The sequence below is a fragment of the Grammomys surdaster genome, unplaced genomic scaffold (genome assembly GCF_004785775.1).
Source record: "Grammomys surdaster isolate TR1022 unplaced genomic scaffold, NIH_TR_1.0 126182, whole genome shotgun sequence".
Classification (NCBI taxonomy): Eukaryota; Metazoa; Chordata; class Mammalia; order Rodentia; family Muridae; genus Grammomys; species Grammomys surdaster.
This window is the reverse complement of record NW_021620988.1, coordinates 3,438,363-3,459,413: the sequence shown is the minus strand read 5'-3', so window position 1 is coordinate 3,459,413 and position 21,051 is coordinate 3,438,363. Positions and strand designations below refer to the sequence as shown.

The 21,051-nt window shown below is 38.1% G+C and overlaps 1 pseudogene; it reads right to left on the bottom strand.

Moving 5' to 3' along the window:
* Nucleotides 1–15,595: 15,595 nt before the first annotated feature.
* On the bottom strand, nt 15,596–20,044 carry LOC114612762 (annotated as a pseudogene).
* Between the last annotated feature and the right edge of the window lie 1,007 nt (nt 20,045–21,051).

Here is a 21,051-nt window from a genome sequence, read left to right as displayed (position 1 = left end):
GGGAAGGGAAGGGAAGGGAAGGGAAGGGAAGGGAAGGGAAGGGAAGGGAAGGGAGGAACTTCAACTTCCCAGGAAATACCTCCTCCTTCTGTAGACCCAACAGAGACTCAAATATTAATTGAGATTTTAAAAAAAATCCAACAGCATTTCATGTATAATAATACAGCAAACAGGGCTTCAAAAAGTATTACACTATGAGGCAAAACATTCAGGCACACTCAACAATTCATTTTCTTAAAGGTTCATGTCTGCTTGACCAGGTAATTCCAAAGGTCACATTTCCTGCTTCAGGGTTATATTCATAGATCCCTGCCAGCCATTCCCTCACAACCCTGTGAAACCATTGCATTGGAGGAAGTCTTGCATGACTGAACAAGTCATCACGAAAAGTCATACCCTCTGCTTGGCTTCAGTGAATCCATGCAAATGTCCACATGCCACAGGAGCTCTGCTCTGTGGCTACCATGCAAGGCTAGTCAGTCTGTAACAGCGTGTTTAGAATCATGTCCTTGTTCATCACTTAGAGACACTCTACCCCTGCACCCAAAGTGCAATGATGTGTTCATTTAGGAAAGTTAGTAAGTAACATCTTCCTATGAAGAAGACAAGCCAGGATATATCCTTAAGAGGCCAGTACTGGTAGGAAAGGGGAAAATAAGTGGGAAGAAGAAAACAAGAGCTGGAGATTCTTAAGAAAGACAAAGTGAGAGAGGAAGGGAAAATTCCAGCCTGGCTGCAGCAGAGAAAGGTCAATACCCATTATGATCTGGCTAAATGTGAAGCCCTTGTCTCCATCCATGCAGAAAATCTCAACTACTGAGAGGATTAGGCTGAATTCCACCTACCACAGTTCTATCCTTTGACACAACCTCTGTCTATTGACAACACAGTCATCCCCAAATATCAATATCTGTGATATAAGTTTCATAGAGTTTTTGAACATTTCTAAATTCCTTAAATCCTTCCATAAGCTCTGCCAAATCTTCCCTAATACCCCCTGAGCCGCCACAACCTCAGTACAGCAGTCTTTAGGGGTATGATGAATACTCTTAGTACATTTCATACTAGGAAGGGGAGAGATTTCATGAGCTTGCAAGAAAAAAAAGTATCTGCCTAAGATACACAAGATATACTTATAAAATAAGAATACATATAGCTTCATCCTTTATTGGACTAGGCTACATAATAATATCTCAGAAATCTGAAGAGGTCATAAAACCTCATTTGACTACAAGAACATTCACACTGAGCAACAGTGTCCAGCACTGTCTCAGAGTTCTAACTTGAATTGTAAAATAAATGAGATCTTTCCCTTCTTAAGAAAAAGAAACACAAGAGTCTTATAGTTATAATGATAATTATGATATTTTAACACACTATTTACTTGTGATATCACATGGTCTAGCAAAGCCTTTTATTCTGTATTTCATAATTCTATTTCTGCTATATTTAAATTTTAAGTATCAAGATAACTTATAAACTGACATATTAGTATATGAAAGTATTTTATAATAGATCCCGTGAGGAGCAAATCAAGACAAGTATCATTACATGCATAATTTGAGCAACAGAATTGGTCAATCAATACTGACACCAGTATTCACGTACAGGAAACTTCTCTATCCAAGCTCCCCCGATCTTTCTTTCAAGTGCCATGAAGATAATATGTTCCTATTAACTCTTTTCTGATTAACCTCAGATGTCCTCCTCTACAAGACAACTTCTCTCACTGAGCCTGAAGCTCACCATGTTGCTCTCTAACGAGTGAGGTTCCTATATAGACACCTATATAATTTAGATGAAGGCAAGCATGGTCCAGTTTCACATGGATTCTGTGATTCTCTCCCCTTCCTAGTACAAAATGTGCTAAAAGTGTGCCTCACTCCTCTAGCATCCCATTTCTCTGGGGCGTCAAGCCTGCACAGAACCAAGGGCCTTTCCTCCCATTGATGCCAGATAAGGCAGAGCTCTGCTACATATGTAGTAGAATCCATAGACTGGACCATGTATACTCTTTGTTTGGTGGGTTAGTCACTGGGAGCTCTGAGGGGCCTGGTTTGTTGATACTGTTGTTCTTCCTATGGTATTGTAATCCCCTTCAGCAACTTCAGTCCTTTCTCTAACTCCTCCATTGGGGTCCCTGGACTCCGTCCACTGGATGGCTATGAGTATCTGCATCTGCCTTAGTCAGATACCGTTAGAATGTCTCATAGAACAGCTATACCAGGCTCCTATCTGCAAGCACATCTTGCCATCAGCAATAGTGTTAGGTAGGGTTTGGTGTCTGCAGATGGGATGAATCCCATGGTAGGGCAGTCTCTGGATGGTCTTTCCTTCAGTCTCTGTTCTGGTTTTGCCTGTGTGTTTTCTTCAGACAGGAACAATTCTGACTTAAAAATTTTGAGATGGGTGGGTGAAATGCTAACTTTATCTCTGCCTATACATAATTTTATGTTCCTCTGTATGCAAAGAACACTATGATACCTGCTGTTGTGAGCTCAGGTAGCATTAAGAAAATAAAAATTAAATAAAAACACAAAAAAATGCACTCCATTTGTGTCATATTTCTACCCCTCTCTGCCACAATAGAATATGAAAAGTTAAAGTATGAAAAATATTACAGCTTGAAAGAACTTGCACAACAACAATTTAGGAAACAACCTGGAATATAGTGTGGAAAGAAGAGTCAGTTATTAGTTGATATTTCCTATTGGTTCTCCTATTGGAAAAGAAAGGTGAACACAAATCAGACTTTAAAACATGACCCCAGAAGGAGATTAAAAACAAACTTCTAACAGAGAAGAAAGAATTGACTTCAAATATAGCCAATTCTTGTCATCTTAAAGACAATTCCTTCCACAAACTGTGACAAAACATTTCATGAGCGTGGACCCACCATGCTTAAATAAAAGACTTAGTCACATTTGACATGGTCAGAATGTGTGGCTGATTCACCAAGGGCTTCAGAACAGATATGTCAGGATTGAGGCAGAAGGTCTCATAAACAACAATCAATGTAAGATCAACAAATGAAGCAAAGGCAGAGTTCACCAACTAGATTAAGTTACAGACCAGAGTGCATCAGAGTAGGCTTTGGACCCTCAGCCTGAGCCAAGCATCCAGCATTTCTCTCTTGGTGGAGGATGCAACAACAAAAATTAAAGCAACTTGTGCCTTCACCCAAATTTGTTCATAAGTTCCTAGCCAGATTCAAGACATAGTATGCAATTACTTACATGGAAAAATAATAGTATGTTGAAGTGACTACCCAGTGAGTTTTCATTTATTTTTGAGATTGTAATTTAATTATATTTCTACATTTCTTCCTTTCTTTTCTTCCATTTCAATACTACCATACAACCTTCCCTGCTCTCCTTCAAATCCACAGCCTCTTTTTCATTGTTATTGCATGCAAAAAATATAGATATAAATATACATTTCATTTACATACATAAATACATATATTTATGCAATAATATGCATATATACATACATATATTCCTAAATATAATTATAAATATATATAAATATGCTTCAAAATATATTTCCATACATTTTATATTCACATATATATATTCCTTAATATAACCTGTTGAATCCGTATGTTACTCAAAATGCAGAATTGTGGAGCCCAATCTCAATCAATACACTACAAAACTCTCTCAAATGTAGGATTCCAAAAGCACTACAAAGAAGGGTAGATTGTAAGAGTCCAAGGATAAGGGATTTTTCTGTGACATTGTGTCTCCTTGTAACATAAGAAGCTGTATTCATAAAGTCAACAACACCATAGTTTCTTAAACTACATGGTTGAGTGGTGATCCCAGAAGATAAACTATTGATATTGATAATTGTTATTAATAATAACTCATAATACATAGTAGCCAATTTCTTCTGTGGTTCACTTGAACTAGGTTTACTACCTACTGCTGTTTACTCTAATCAATCATATTGTGTCTCCCAAAGTTGAAATAACAAATTGACCCTCTTCTCTAGAAGACACCTACCTATCAGACAAACAAAACAAGTGTGGTAGCTCTAATCCCTGGAGCTTCTTATACTACTCACAGTACCGCACGTCATCCATCTATCATGTTCTAGAAATCCTCTTCTCTTAGATAATCTACTATAGACTGAATTCTATCCCTCCATTCATTCAAATACTGAAATCCTAACCTTCTAGATATCAGAACTGACCTTATTTAAAAGACTCTCATTGTAGCCAGAGCTGGTTAAAATGAGATTATATTAGGAGATGGTTTGAAGCCTGAGTACTACATGAATGGTGCTCCTGTAGAACTAATACTGGTCACAGACAAGCAACTTGAAGAATGACATGAAGATTATCTGGTTTTATGTGGAACTCCTTGATCCACTTGGACTTCAGCTTTGTACAAGGAGATAAGAATAGATCAATTTGCATTCTTCTACATGCTGACCTCCAGTTGAATCAGCACCATTTGTTGAAACTGCTATCTTTTTCCACTGGATAGTTTTAGCTCCTTTGTCAAAGATTAAGTGACCCTAGGAGTGTGGGTTCATTTCCAGGTCTTCAATTCTGTTCCATTGATCTGCCTGCCTGTCTCTGAACAAATACCATGCAGTTTTTATCACTATTGTCCTGTAATACAGCTTGATGTCAAGGATAGTGATGCCCCCAGAAGTTCTTTTATTTTTATTTTACAGTTTTAACTATCCTGGGTTTTTTGTTATTTCAGATGAATTTGCAAATTGCTCTTTATAACTCTATGAAGAATTGAGTTGGACTTTTCATGGGGATTGCATTGAATCTGTAGATTGCTTTTGGCAACATGGCAATTTTTATTGTATTAATCCTGCCAAATCATGAGCATGGGAGATCTTTCCATCTTCTGAGATCTTTGATTTCTTTCTTTGGCATCTTGAAGTTCTTGTTATACAGATCTTTCCCTCACTTGGTTAAAGTCACATCAAGGTATTTTATATTATTTGTGACTATTGTGAAGGGTGTCATTTCCCTAATTTTTTTTTCAGCCTATTCATCCTCTGAGTAGAGGAAGGTTCTTGATTTGTTTGAGTTAATTTTACATCCAGGCACTTTGCTGAAGTTGTTTATCAGGTTTAGGAGTTCTCTAGTGGAATTTTTGGGGTCACTTAAGGATACTATCATATCATCTGCAAATAATAATATTTTTACTTCTTCCTTTCCAATTTGTATCCTTTTGACCTCTTTTTGTTGTCTAATTGCTATGCCTAGGACTTTGAGTACTACATTGAATAGGTAGGAAAAGAGTGGGCAGCCTTGTCTAGTCCCTGATTTTAGTGGGAGTGCTTCAAGTTTGTCTCCATTTAGGTTGATGTTAGCTACTGGTTTGCTGTATATTGCTTTTACTATGCTTATGTATGGGCCTTGAATTCCTGTATTAAGTCTTCTTTGAAGGTCTAATAGAATTTTATACTAAATCTTTCTGGTACTGGCCTTTTGTTGGTTGGGAGACTATTAATGACTGCTTTTATTTCTTTAGGGGTTATGGGACTGTTTAGATGGTTTAACCAGATACACAGAAACTAATAGAAGAGAAAGTGGAGATGAGCCTCAAATACATGGGCACAGGGGAAATTTTCCTGAACAAAACACCAATGGTGCCGGGCGGTGGTGGCGCACACCTTTAATCCCAGCACTTGGGAGGCAGAGGCAGGCGTATTTCTGAGTTCAAGGCCAGCCTGGTCTACAGAGTGAGTTCCAGGACAGCCAGGACTACACCGAGAAACCCTGTCTCAAGAAAAACAAAAAAGAACACCAATGGCTTATGATCTAAGAAAAAATGGACAAATTGGACCTCATAAAATTGCAAAGCTTCTGTAAGGCAAAGGACAGTGTCAATAGGGCAAAACGGCAACCAACAGATTGGGAAAATCTTTACCAATCCTACATCTGATAGAGGGCTAAAATCCAATATGTGCCAAAAACTCAAGAAGGTAGACTCCAGAGAATCAAATAACCCTAGCAAAAATGGAGAACAGAGCTAAACAAAGAATTCTCAACTGAGGAATACAGAATGGCTAAGAAGCACCTAAAAAAATGTTCAACATCCTTAGTCATCAGAGAAATGAAACTCAAAACAATTTTGAGATTCCACCTCACAGCAGTCAAAATTGCTAAGAACAAAATCTCAGGTGAGAGCAAATGCTGGCAAGGATGGGGAGAAAAAAGAACATTACTCCATTGTTGGTGGGATTGCTAGCTGGTAAAACCACTCTGGAAATCAGTCTGGCAGTTCCTCAGAAAATTGGACATAGTACTACCTGAGGACCCAGCTATACTACTCACTCCTGGGCCTATACCCAAAAGATGCTCCAACACATAACAAGGACACATGCTCTACTATGTTCATAGCAGCCTTAATTATTATAGCCAGAAGCTGGAAAGAACCCAGATGTCCTTCAACAAAGAAATAGATACAGAAAATGTGGTACACTTACACAATGGAATATTATTCAGCTATTGAAAACAATGGATTCATGAAATTCTTAGGTAAATGGATGGAACTAGAAAATATCATCCTGAGTGAGGTAACCCAATCACAAAAGAACACTAACTGATAAATGGATATTACCCCAAAAGCTCAGAAGACCAAGATATAAATCACAGACCACATGAAGCTCAAGAAGAAGGAAGACCAAAGTGTGGATATTTCGGTCCTTCCTAGAAGCAGGAACAAAATACCCACAGGAGGAAATACAGAGACAATGTGTATAGCAGAGACTGAAGCAAAAGCCATCCAGAGACTGACCCACCGGGGGATCCATCCCATATACAGTTACCAAACCCAGACACATTGTGAATGTCAGGAAGTGCTTGCTGACAAAAGCCTGATATAGCTGTCTCTTGAGAGATTCTTTCAGAGCCTGGCAAATACAGAGGCAGATGCTTGCAGCTAACCATTAGACTGAGCATGGGGTCACCAATGGAGGTGTTAGAGAAAGGACTGAAGGAGCTGAAGGGGTTTGCAACCCCATAGGAAGAACAATATCAACCAACCAGACTCCCCTTCCCAGCGCTCCCAGGAACTAAACCATCAACGAAAGTGTACACATGGAGGGATCCATGGCTCCAGCTCCATATGTAGCAGAGGATGGCCTTGTTGAACATCAATTGGAGAAGAGGCCCTTGGTCCTGTGAATGTTCAATGCCCCAGTGTAGGAGAATGCCAAGACAGGGAAGTGGAGTGGGTGGGTGGGTGGATGGGGGAGCACCCTCATAGAAGCATGGGGACAGGGGAGGGGATAGGGGGTTTCTGGAGGGGAAACCAGGAAAGGAGATAACATTTGAAATGTAAATAAAGAAAATATCTAATAAAATTTTAAAAAATAATGGCATACAATCTGGAAGCAAAGATTAAAAAAAACTCATTGTACTTGCCAAAGTTGCTTGACAATCACCAGGGTTCAGAAAAGGTGCTGGGAACAAGTAACTCCTGGAATCCCCAAGAGGATTCACCCTTGCCAGGAACTTCACCTTGAACTTCTGCACCCTGGCATTGTGAGGCAATGCATTTTTGTTTTGAAGTTACTCTGTGAGAGACACTTTAATAGAGCAGTCATAGGAAACAATTGTATAGGTCTTAAAAAGAAGACATAATCACAGCATGGTGAGTACTGACAGAAATTGTCTTTCAGGTTAATTTTCCTGAGAGGCCAGGAATGTGCAAGATCAGAACTGGCAGCAACAAGTCTGAAGGGCTTAGCCTAACATTAAAATCTCCATTTTATATCCAGATTCCATTGTCTGTTGAGTTTGTACTCAAGCTAAACTCAAGAACTGAAAGAAAAAAATCCAAAACCACAACTTGTTCCAGGAACCAAGACACCCCCTAGAAATGCCCTCACCTTCCTAATAACAACTACTCCACCTTTAGTGACACCCAATCAACTCTCAGGAGGAAAATCCCTACTATTCCAGATCTGTCAAAATAGATTGCTCACGTTAGCCACAATTTTGCATAACAAGTTGAAATCATTGCTTACCAACAGATATGAACTGAGCTGTAATTTGTTAAATGTTAACAAATCATGAAACTGCCAAGTTGTAAAGCCCCTTACCCTGCTGAAAGCATGATAAAAAGCCAAGAGTTTACTAACTCAGGACCTTCCACACCCATCCACTGTTAGTGAGGTTGGAGGGTCAAGCTACAGCTTGACTAAAGACTCTCTGCTTTTGCATGGGAGTTGGACCCCGGGTTGTCTCTAGTGGTCTTGGGACCCTGCAATCTGGGAAAAACAGAGTTATGTGATCCTTTTGTGCTATGTGGGAGCCATTCTTTGTGGTCCAAATCTTTAAATATCTCTCTAACCTTTTGCATTCTTGGTTATTAAAGGAACCCCTTGAACTTTGTTGACAAGTCTGTCAAACATATCACTGCCTTGTCAGAGGCATGTCAGAACTGGATACATTAAGCCAGAAATATTCTTTGTTTCCTCCAAGTCAACAAAAAATGATAAGATACTATAGGCATGATCAAAATTTTTAGAGAAATATTTAAAACCTCAAAAGATAGAAAAACCATATGAAGGTAAAACTCTAAACTATCCAAATTTGAAACTTTGAAACTAACAGTATTTTTGATCATATTCTTAATCTTCAAATTATTTCAAGTTTTGAACACATGTCAAGCTATAGGAGTACATTTTTTAAAACAATTTTTTGGCCTCTCAGTTTGGTTGCAGCGGAGGTATCTTCCAAGATCATTTCTAATGTCAATCTTCTAGGTACCCAAAATCTAAACTATTTGTAGCCTTCTAACTTTATCATTTAAAGGTTACAGTTGAGTCACATATTCCAGTTTATAAAAGACTTCTTGCATAATAAAATTATAAAAAAATATTGCTTAGCTACGGCAAAGGCCCTCTCTTGTGTGATATGAAGTAAATATAGTATATCTTTGTAATAGACCATTGTGGAAATATTTAATAATAGTATATCAGTAAGGTTGCCAGGAACATAGATAATTTTAATATGTTGTACTTTTTAAAAACTAAAGTTCTGACCCCGAGATCTCTCAGACACCAATCAGGCAGCATACACCAGCAAATATGAGGCCTCCAACACATATACAGCAGAGGACTGCCTGGTCTGGCATCAGTGAGAGAAGATGCACCTAACCCTCAAGAGACTTGTGGCCCCAGGGAGTGTGAAGGTCTGGTGTGGTGAGGGTGTGATGGGAAAATCCTCTTGGAGATGGGGTTAGGGGGGAGGGAGATGAAGACTGTACTATAAAAAAAGATTAAAGAATAAGAAAATAAAGTTCTAAAACATTTGACTATTACTTGATCACCTTTGGCTGTTTTAATTCTTCCACTTGTTTTTTTTTATTTTAAATGACATTGGCAGAAGGCAGATAGTTGAGTATATTTAATTGTCTCAAAGACATTGCTTCTTCAACTTAACCCTAAGAATATGTTCTTATTTAATATAATTCACAATGTGTTTCTTTTAACTATAAGTCAATTTTATTATGCTCTTTTAAAAATAGAGTTTAAATAACAGATTAAATAGTTTGCAGTTTGTGGTGGCTTTCATCAGGCAGATCTGTCCAACCCATGGCCCATGGACCACATTTGTCCAAGAATAGCTATAATCAGGTGCAACATAAAATTATAAACTTTCTTAAAACATTATGATACTTTTTCTGTGTGCTTTTTCTTTTTAATTCAGCTGTGTGGTTCCCAGATACGAATTTTATAAATGACAATGCGATGTTCAATGTCAAAAGGTTGGTGAAGTCTGCAAGGATTAGCCAAGCTTTATTTATTTTTATTTTTATTTTTTCCCATCTTCTCTTCCAACTTGTTTATATAACCTTGTCGGCACTTGACAGCTTCACAAACTATGTTTGGGCCAGCCTTTTTTCTTAATGCCAACAACTCTCCTTACAATCACCCTTGTCTTGCTCAATAATGCTAAGCTAGTAATCAGCTAATGAGAAAATTCAAGCATAAAAGAATGCCTTTTTTTATAGTTTTTATAACAGCCTTTTCTCAACTTGCCTGGAGATACGTAAGTCAGCATGACAGAGTGTAAACACATGCCTCTTAATGATAAACATGCATCTAAACATAGTGATTTCATTTATGGTACTGATGTTGTTGGAAGATGGTTTGTGCACTGTGTGTTCAGATGCTGATTTCTGTACCCTGAGATCTGGGAGCAGCCTGAATTTTGTTATTGTCATTATTATGAAGCATTTCCCAACTCAATATTTTGTAAAACATTGTTTTCTATCATTTCTGACTGGTCAATGAAGAGCTGATCAGCTTATGAGTTGGACAGGAGAGATAAGGAAGGACTTCTGGGCTCAGGGGAAAAAGAGAGAGAGAGACTCAGGTTGTAGTAAGAGATTTGCCACGACCATGTCAAGGTGAGTTGCAGTGAAGACACAGGTGAAGAAGGAGGTGCTAGAGCAAGAACAAGATGACAGGTAACGTCACATGGCTCGGAAGTGGCTGAGAAGTAAGCCAGGCCAGCATAGTTAGGTTAGAATAGTACAGAACCTGCCCAGCTTAGTGCCTGATGCTTGTAATAAATATACCAGGTATCCATGTCTTTTTGGGGGGAGATATAAGGGGCAATAGAAAAGTCCCCTGAATTACCTTTACAGATGCATTTCAGTCCCTTGTGTCATATGATGTGATGTGATGTGCTGGTTAATTAAAAGTGAGTCCTTTCTACGGCATATATAACTCATTTTGCCATTGCATATTTTTGTCTATATGGTTTGTTTCATGGATGGGGAGCCACTACGATGAATTGGACCTCTATGAATAACAAATTCATAGTTCATAGAACTTCTAACAAAAGACTGTAAGAGAATTATGGTGGTTAGTAGTTTAATGTTTATGGTATTTAATATTTTGTGGCACATTAAGCTACAGTATAATGTGAGAAAAATATAAACAACTGGAAATTAAAAGGAAATTAAAAGTTAGGAAAATGTGAATGAGACTACAACATAGATCCATGTAGTTTTTAAGGTTTCATCTCATTCATATACAAAATAATTAGACTTTTTTTTTCCAAGTTAGTTAAATGTAACCATGAGGAAGTAGCCATGAAAGGTACCAACATTCTCATGACAAGGAAAGATATGAATCCAGAAAACATGCAAACAAACTTAAATCAGGAAGTGCCTTTTAGTTCCCAGGGTCTGAAAAGGTCATGTAAATATACAAAGCTGACGATTGTTACCCTGTGTCCTGATTGTCTTAGTAGAGAGAACATGCTCACCAAGGACAAAGAACTAACTTCTCTATTGAAGTGCTACACTTCTGATATTACAGATTTTCCAAATACTGATTAACTTTCTAAGCAACTAGGAGCTCAGTGTTAAAAATGATCTTTTTTTAATGTTTATTTTATTCTTTTTTATTGAATATTTTATTTATTTACATTTCAGATGTCATTATTATGAAGCATTTCCTGACTTGGTATTTTGTAAAACATTGTTTTCTATCATTTCTGACTGGTCAATGAAGAGCCCCATTTCCCCTCCCTAGAAACCCCCTAGCCCATCCCTCCTCCTCCTTTGTGCTTTTATACCATTTTATTTTCATGCAAGTATTAAGATCAGTTTTAGTTCTAGGTTTGAAACTAGCAATACAGTAGATGTAAATAGTCAAGGAACAAGCAAGACAATAATCAAAGTTCTCTGATCACTCCCATGTCCACTGTTTCTAAGAGTTTATCAGGATGATCAAAATAATTGAGCCTACTTCCCTGTCCTAGCTCAAAGTCATTTTCACATCTGAAGTTCAATTCCTTGTTCTAGCTTAAGATTTAGATTCCTGCCTGAAATTACTTCTTTGCTCTAACTTAATGTCAAATTCCTGCTTGAAGCTTACTTCCTTGTCCTTGACCAAATGTGACTAATGTGGTGAACATACAAGAGGATTTAGGCATTTGAAACAACGGATTGATGCTATTTACCATATACAAATTATTGGAAAGAAGTTCAACATTTAAGAGTAAGAAGCCATCTTGAGTGTCATGCCAAATACCATTGAATTTGTGTTAATTTTAAAATTTACAGTAGTAGTCATTATAGTTAAGAAAAAGTTTAAAGACACTTGCAGTGTATTTGGCATAATTCTAAAACCTCCCTGGATGTTTTACCTTTGCTTAGTGACCTTATAAATTTAAAGAATGCTGCTCTGCTGAGCATTGATGTTATAGATACTGCTGATATAAATACTTATGGCTTGAAGTCAGCATTTCTATTTTGGTCAAGCTTCAAGAATGGCATATATAGCTTGATCACGCTAGCCCTTTTTGTCCTGGAAATACTTTTATCCCTGCCCATTGTGTTAAAGCTTTTCTTTAACAACATCACCATGTTGGCAGCCAAAGTACATGGCTTGAAACTGAAAATGGATCCCCAGACAGAGTTATTAAATTAACAGGCTGGCAAGCCAAGGGCGGGTAAGATTCTGCAGAGACCCTTACCAACCTAAGACAGAAGTGCATTGCTTTTAATAATACATATTCCATGATGGGTAAGAAAGGCATTCTTGGCAGAACTACCTAAGACAGGCTGAGTGTTGTTTATGAAATAAAAAAGGGGAAGAGACAGAGAGCTTTCCGGGCTGCTTACTCTCTTATTTTTAATTTGAAGGGTTACATGGAACTACTTTTATCCAAGTATATAAAGAATTCTGAGTATACCACTTTGGTCTACTTTCTCACTCCCATTTGCCCATACTCTTGGTTATTCATCCAAAAGACTGAGTCAACAAATCACTGAGACAATTGTACACCAGTGTTTATTGTAGTACTATTCACAACAGAGAGCTTATGGAACCAACCTATGTATCCAACAATGGGGCAATAAATAAATATATATATACAGTGCAATTTTTTTCAGCCATGAAGGAACAATTTCAACATACATAAATGTAACATACCATATAAACACTCTGGAGGCCAGAATTCACACAATCAGCTTGTTAGATGCAGAAAAGCTTTTGACAAAATATAACACACCTTTATGATAAAAGTCCTGGGGAGAATCTAGAGACATGGAGGACACATTTCAACATAATGAAGGTCATACAACAACCACACAGCCAACATCATACTAAGCATTTCTACTAAAATCATAAGCAAGACAAAGATATGCACCCTCTCCATGCCTGTTCAATACAGTACTTGAAATCTTCACTAGAGCAATAAGAACTGATGGGGATCAGGAAAACTCAAATAGGAAAGGAAGAAGTCAAAGTAAACTTATTGTAAATGATATAATTTTATGCAGAAAAGACCCTAAAGACTACTAGTATACTCCTATAGACGGTAAGCACTTTCAGCAAAAGTAGCAGGACACAAAATTGGCACACAAACATCTGTGGCTTTCCTATACACTAATGACAAACATACTGAAAAAAATCAGAGGAACAGTATCTTTCACAATAGACTCTAAATTTATTGGAATAAATATAACTAAAGAAGTAAAAGACTTGTATAATAAAACTTGAGTTAAAAAATGATACCAGAAGACAGAAAGACTCCCTACACTAATGAATTGATAGAATAAATATTGTGAAAATTCACTTCCCATCCCACCAAAAATAATTTACAAATTCAGTGGAATCCCCATCAAAACTCCCAAGCTTTTCTTCAAAGAAGTTCAAAAAATAATCCAAAACTTCATATGTAGACATAAAGAAACAAGAATAACAAACAATAAAATAAAAAACTTGGTGGTAACAGCATCTTTGATTTTAAGTTACACTTCAGACCTATAGAAGTAGACAGGTTGGTGCTGGTATAAAAGACACACTTGAATAAATGAAATAGAATAAATGATATGGACATAAAACCATGTGCCTCTCAACACCTGATTTCTGACAAAAAAATAAATCAAATATATATATACTGGAGAAGAGCAGCATATTCAATGAACGATGCTGGTCAAACTGGATAGCTGCATGTAAAAGAATAAAAATAGATTAATATCTGTCACCATGCACAATGAATCAGGGTGAACATGAATGTAGAAGGAGTTGGGGGTAAATATGGTCAAGCTACATTCTATGAAATTATCAAATTACCAAAGAATTAATGAAAATATTACCTGAAAACAAAGTATCTCATTTTGTCTAGAAATCATAGTGGCTATATGCACATGTCCATGTCACATAATATATGTGAGTAAATTCTACCACAATATCACCAGAACTCCTGCTAGAGAAATGGATATGAGGTATGGCCCCAACATCTGTGCCTGTGCCTGGCCTGACCAGAGGCTACCCAAGAAGTCAAGACTGAAAGAATGTACATGATGCTTCAGGTGAGGTAAACATATGAACTCGAACTTTATGGAAAAACAGATAACATCTCTGTGGACATAGTGAATAAGGCACAGACTGTTACAGAAAGTGAGTGAATAGAGAAATACATGGTTACAGAGAAGAAAATTAACATTTTACCAGGAAGTGGGCCTCAAAAAACAAGAGTAAAACCAACAGACTTCAGGCCTGGGTGAAGAGATAGAAATGGAGTTTGTATTGAGAATGAAAGCTTTCTAGACAAAATTACTTTTGAAACAAGTTGGATTCTTTTTTTTCTTTTTGAGGGGAGGGGACTTGACTTTAAAAGTATTTTATTTCTTTGTTCACAAACTCACAAACCTCTGACCATGATACAAGGCATCCCAAATTAAATAAAATCTTAGAGTGTATTTGTCAGACATGATTCAAGATAAAGTAGATTTTAAAGGCCAATAGGCATGAGCTATGAGGATGAGAACAGGTGGGTACTAGCAAGCAGGGGTGTGTATTATTCTCACAGTGCTCATTAAAATCAGTAACAATCATCTTGTGTTCATCATATAAGTAATTATCCCCAAATGGAACATTCAGAGATAAGATTATGTCTCAGTTTCTTTTGTCTCTATAGTAAAAATGCTAAAAGCATTTCATTAAAATTTGAAACTTTTCCCTGGTAGACTTGGTCCAAGAAAGAGAATTTGATTGCTAAAAGTTTCACATAAAATCTTCATAATGGGGCCAATTTCATGCATGTTTTAAATTTAAATTCAGGCTGTGTATTTGGGGATTGTCATCATCATCATCATCACATTTCTTCTTCCAGTGTTTTTCATTTTTACAAATAAATATCCAGCTTTCTACTACTTTAAACATCCTCAAAATTGATGATTTGCTTTGGGAGTGCCTTTCAGTGGCCTCACTAAGACCATCATCCTAGTAGGAGACTCTCCCTCATTTCCTATAGGTCTTACTTTAGATCATGAAAGTGTTGACTATATCCTAGTATAGAAATTATACAAACATAGCTTTGTAGGAAGAGTGCCAAAGAGTAATTAGAAATAATTCCACACGATCTTGGTACAAAAACGTCCAGAAAACAAGAGATTACATTTTATATAAAAAGCCCTGACCTCAATTTAAATGACATAGATATGGAAGGGGCAAAGTCATACTTTAATCAAAAATGAGATTTACTCCAGTACTAAACATTGTACAGCCACATCCCAGATCATTAGTCCTACAGACCATCATTAGTCACTTTTGAGGTAGGTACTGATGGCTAAGAGAGGTAAAGTCAAAATTTATTTGCAATCCCAAAGACTATTTCAGCTGCCAATTTATAGTCCCCAGCATGGTCAGGATTCAGAACAGGTGAAGTAATACTGGATTTAGGAACAGGCTCATATCCCACTGGGTTTACTCCTCCAGAATCAATGTAAAACCATGGTTGCAGCAATTCCTAAGTCATCAAGGTGATACCAAACTGGAGCAAGAATTGGAACACAAGCACCAGCCCCTTTCCACAGTTGTTGGACCTTTCCCACAGTATCTTTATGAAGCAACCTATCACAGCACTGTAAGTGGTTTGCACGGCCTGGGCAGCCACCTATAATCTAGTCTTGATAACATCAGCAGGGGTCACTAAAGATGCTACAATCATACCACCTTCATCACCAGCTAAGAGCAGGCTTTCCAGGCTGCCCATCTTCCTTGCAAAGGCTTTTCTTCGTGGGCAGGCTGATCTGCCCATCTTCATTTGCAAATGAAGCCTTTTCACATGAGCATAGTGTGGGAAGTAGGTGTCTGAGAATGAAATGTCCCACACAAAGCCTGGTTTGGCACCCTCGTAGAGGCCAAAGAACCCCAGATGTTGCACCATAGACACCACTGACTCTGACTTGGGCCTGTGGTAATCTCTCCAGACACTTGCAGGCAGATCTTGATGACTTCTAAAGAATTTGTAAAAATCAAAGCCATGTGTATAGCCTCCTTCAAAAATCTCTGCTGCAAGGCATCTCTAAGACATCTCTGTGCATAAATGTGCCCCTCACAAAATCATTCACTATAAGCTCTATGGCCTTTTTCAGGGTGACTCCCAGTAACTGGCAACAAACCTCTGTACAGTACAAAGAAGCCTTGATAATGGAGCCTATTCTGAAAAACAGTCAAAGCAGTTTTTATACATGTACTCTCCCACAAAAGAGTTGGTTGATCATTGATTCTACATTTGAGTCTTTACAAGATCAATAGGATTCTCAGCAGTTGCTCCAAAAGCTCCCACAGTAGAACCTAGATAAACCTGAGGACAGATATTGCAAGCTATACAAGTAGCTAAGCCACACCATCTGAAGCCTTCTACTGCCTCTGGGCGGCAGTCAAGTTGAAAACCCAAGTTCCTTCTTCAAGGAGAACTATCTGTTCAATGTCTAATGAAATCATATGTCCCCTTGGCTCACATAAATCTGAGTTTTAAGGTATCAACCTCCATGGGTGTAACCTGACCAAATGTATGAGCAGCCAGAGCATACTCCTCCTTAGTCAACTCCATATCTTTCCTGCTGCCATCTTGAGTGCTGTAGACATTTCTAATGAGTTCCATGTTGCTAATAAGCAAATCGAATCCATTATAATAGGAAAATCCAACTTGATGGGATGCTGTGCCTCTAGGCATTCTTCAGCAAAACGATAGTAACCATGATGTCTTGGAAGTCAATGGCCATGACTCTTTCCAGTTTGGTTATTGCCTCATTAGACAAAGGCTGTATCTCATATACTAACTGTATTTCCAGCAAAAATGTAGTAAACTCTGCAAATGGAAGATAATCATTTCTTTCTTTTCCAAAATGTAGTTATGTACATTGTGAATCCCAGTGAAATGGAATATGTTGATGAATTGCAGTCTGTCCAAAAATTTGCTTAACATCTTCGAAAGTAAATTCTCCTTCACCAGCTTTTCAAAAACCTAGAAGGCCACCATAAACAAGACATCTGGGGAATACAGGACAGATTCAAATGCTACAGACATTAAACCATCCTTGTTCTGATCCACCACCATGCTTAAAGTTTCCACAATCTGTGGGTTAGGCTGTCTTTCTCCAAAATACTCAGCTACCAAATGTCATAGGGAGATATAAAAAAAATTAACCATTTTTCAGTTGTTTGCATACACCAAAAATATTGTTCTAAGCTCAGCTGGATCTGCTCTCTTGCTTAAAACCAACTCGGTGTCTGCCTGGGTGTGGGTGGCTGAGGGACCTGCTCACAGCTTGTCTCAAACTGGGGACTCTTGTCATACACTTCCCACCCCACCCTCTGTGTGGGCAATGATTCATCCTGGCCTTTGAATTGTATTTTATGTATGTGACTAAGCATAAATAGCTTGAAAATAAAAGGTGCCAAGGTCTTTGGTTGTGTTCTGGCTGACAACATTATATGGATGAAACCCAAAGTCTGGAGGAGTGAACTAATCCAACCTCTGTCTACCTTTGTATTAAGTTACTTTCCTTGTTGCTGAAACAAAACGATGAACAAGAAATACCTTAAAAAGGAAGCACTTATTCTGGCTTAAATTTGAGGGGATGCACAGTTCATCCTGGCAGAAAAAAAAACAAAGCTGCAAAAGAGCAAGGGTCACATACACTAACAACCAGAAAGTAGAGAGCACACAGTGCTAATGAATTGCCTTTAATATAAATATTAGCAGTGAATTAATCTAGTAGCTATATTTTTTTTACCTTGTGCTAGTCCCCAATAACCACACAGAGAAACCAAAATTTATTTAAAACTGAACTTCAATACCTGAGCAGTTAAATGATCTATCTTAACTTTCTACACTAATGTGCCTACCTCCCAGCCCCGTCTCATGACACTTGCATATTGTTATTGATCTGACTCTTGGGATTTTGGGTGTGTTTCCATGGATTCTCCGGACCCCTAATTCCTCCATCCTCTCAGCTGGTGTGACCTCTCTCTCTCTCTCTCTCTCTCTCTCTCTTTCCCTCCCTCTCCCTCTCCCTCTCCCTCTCCCTCTCTCCTTCCTTTGGGTAGCAGACATCTCACACTATTCTCTAGTCTGCCCAGCCATTGGATGATCAGCATTTACTGACAAGGCAGAGAATTAATGTAAGAATTGTTTACACAAACTTGAGACAGGAGATTCTTGGTATAAGCATTACAATGCTGTGTCTGGATTGAAACAAAATATGAAGGGAGAGAAATTCACATTTGAATAACATAAGGGTAAACTTTACACAGTGTCCAAAAACAATATGCCCACAGAACAGGAAATGGGAAGACTGTAAGCCTCAAAGCCCTACCTTAGTGACCCACTTCCTCCAACATATTTCCTCTTAAGGCTTCACAACCTTCCAAAACAGTATTACCATTAAGCGGAGGTGTAAGTGCACCATAACATGAGCATTCCACTATCTCACATTCAGATGCCAACACCTATTTAGGAATACAGTAACAAATCATTGTTCTACACCCCCATAGGATTTGTTGTTGTTGTTGTTTGTTTTGTGTTTTTGTTTTGTTGTTTTGTTTTATTTTTGCTATCAGGTGAAGAGCCCTCTAGTAGGTCAACTATGGGCATAAAAAGAGAAAATAGTTTTATTCCTTTCTCAACCCAGATCTCTCCATTTCCATCATTTTTCTCACTCTGACAATGACTTTATGGCCATAATTGGTTCAATAACCATACAATCCAAACAGAGTCTAGAATACATTATTATTCACTTTAAGAAAATATCAAATATGTTCTGGCACTCCTCTGCTACAGCAGTAATAAATAGAAAACTCAAGTATGATGTCTACTATTAATTGCTGACTTAACAGTACATAAAATCTCCTTGGAGACACCCCTCCAAGCATGTCTATAAGGGACATCCTTAATAAGATTTAGTGAGGTGGGAACACCTACCTTAAACATTGTACCATCCTACAGTCCAGAGTCCCATATAAGTGTTGTTTTTATTTCCTTAGATGAAGGGATAAAATGAGAGCCACACCAAAGCTTTAAGAACACATGGCTTGGGCTGAACCCAGAGCATTTCTATCTAACTATCCCTAGGCTTAGGCTGGGAAGCTTCTAGCCTCTACACAATCTAATCTTCTGCAAAGTCACTCTTGGAGGCTTCAGCTTCCAGGGTCTATCTACTAACCTAGGCCTAGAATGTTTCAGCCTCTGAGACTTAGTGCTGATAAATTCAATCTCTCTAGCTCTTTCTGAACTCTGGCTGGCCGGTTCAACTCATCTTTTCTGACTCAAGCTCCTCTTCAAGCTGACTGATTCAAATTGGCTTCTCTTGGCTTCTGATTGAATTGCTCTGCTTGGAAAAACTGCCTCTGAACTCCACAAACTGAACTGAACTCCACAAACTGAACTGTACTGGCTACACTGACTACACCAACTAAAGGGAACTGAACAGAACTGACTGAACTCAACTGAGCACAACTGTACTCAGCTGAACTGCTCCTAACTGAACTGAACTCCTTCTCCCTGAACTGCTCTTAAGTCCCCTCTCTTTTCTGTCTGTTCTCATGAGAGTTGGGCATATCTTATCTCTTTTACATTCAATCAACTCTTTCTCTGACACGTCCTTGTCCATCGTCCATCACTTTGTCTACCCCTCAATTAGACTTCACTGTTTGATATTAAAGGTATAGTAAAAATGTGTGTGCATTCCACACAGAGGGATTGAAGGTATGTACTCTGTACAGAAGGATTACATACCAAGGGCATGTCTATATTCCAGCCAGATCACACAGACCTAAGTTTTTGGATATGATCCCTTGCCAGAGCAGTCATGTTACTGGATTAAAATTCCTCTACAATCTCAGGCTGTCTAAGGAGTAGAAAGATAGCTGAGCAAGACCCTTCATGGCTCAGTGCCTCCTGATTGCACTTGCAATGTGAACAGGTGCCTCTGGCTCTGCACCCACAAACTGTGAAACAAAACTAAACTTTCCTTTTTTAAGTTGTTCTGGTCAGGAATTTCATCACAGCAGTAAAAGGAGGAGCCAAGAATCATGTTATCATCTCATTTTAATTCAAGCCCAGGTCCTGAGAGTGCCTTTTCCTTATTGATCTAGTATGTTCTATCTCCAGCTAAGCTATTACATTGTCTTCTATTCTGGACTAAAGATAATCCTTCCCTGATTTCAGAAAGCATTTGTCTCTAGGGTAAACACACACACACACACACAAATACACACCACATAAGTAGACACACCAACAAACACATATACACACATCCATATACATACAAGATGCACACACACACGAACGCGCGCACACAAACAGATAGAGAGAGAGAGAGAGAGAGAGAGAGAGAGAGAGAGAGAGAGAGAGAGAGAGAGAAAGGGAGAGAGAGGAACATAAATTCAAATCCGTCTATTTCTTGCAAGGTTTCTTTCTCTAGTCTCTTGTCTTCATCCTGGTTCTGCCAAGGGCTGTCAGATTTGCTGCCTTATGTTTAGCCTGTAAAACTGTTTTTTTTTTTCTTATTTACTTTTGTTTACCATTGGTCACAGAGCCTCATGAAAACTATGTTCTTGACATCAATACTTTCAGTCAGAATAGTAAGGTTCTTTTTCAATCTAAAATAATATATCAGAGGGTCAGAGGCCTCATGCAAGCTTGAGGACCTGAGTTTGGAACTCAAATACCAATTTTTAAAAACCAGGCATAGTCATGGACATCTAAAACCCTAATGCAGAATGACTAAAGGCAGAAGATGAGAAATAGAC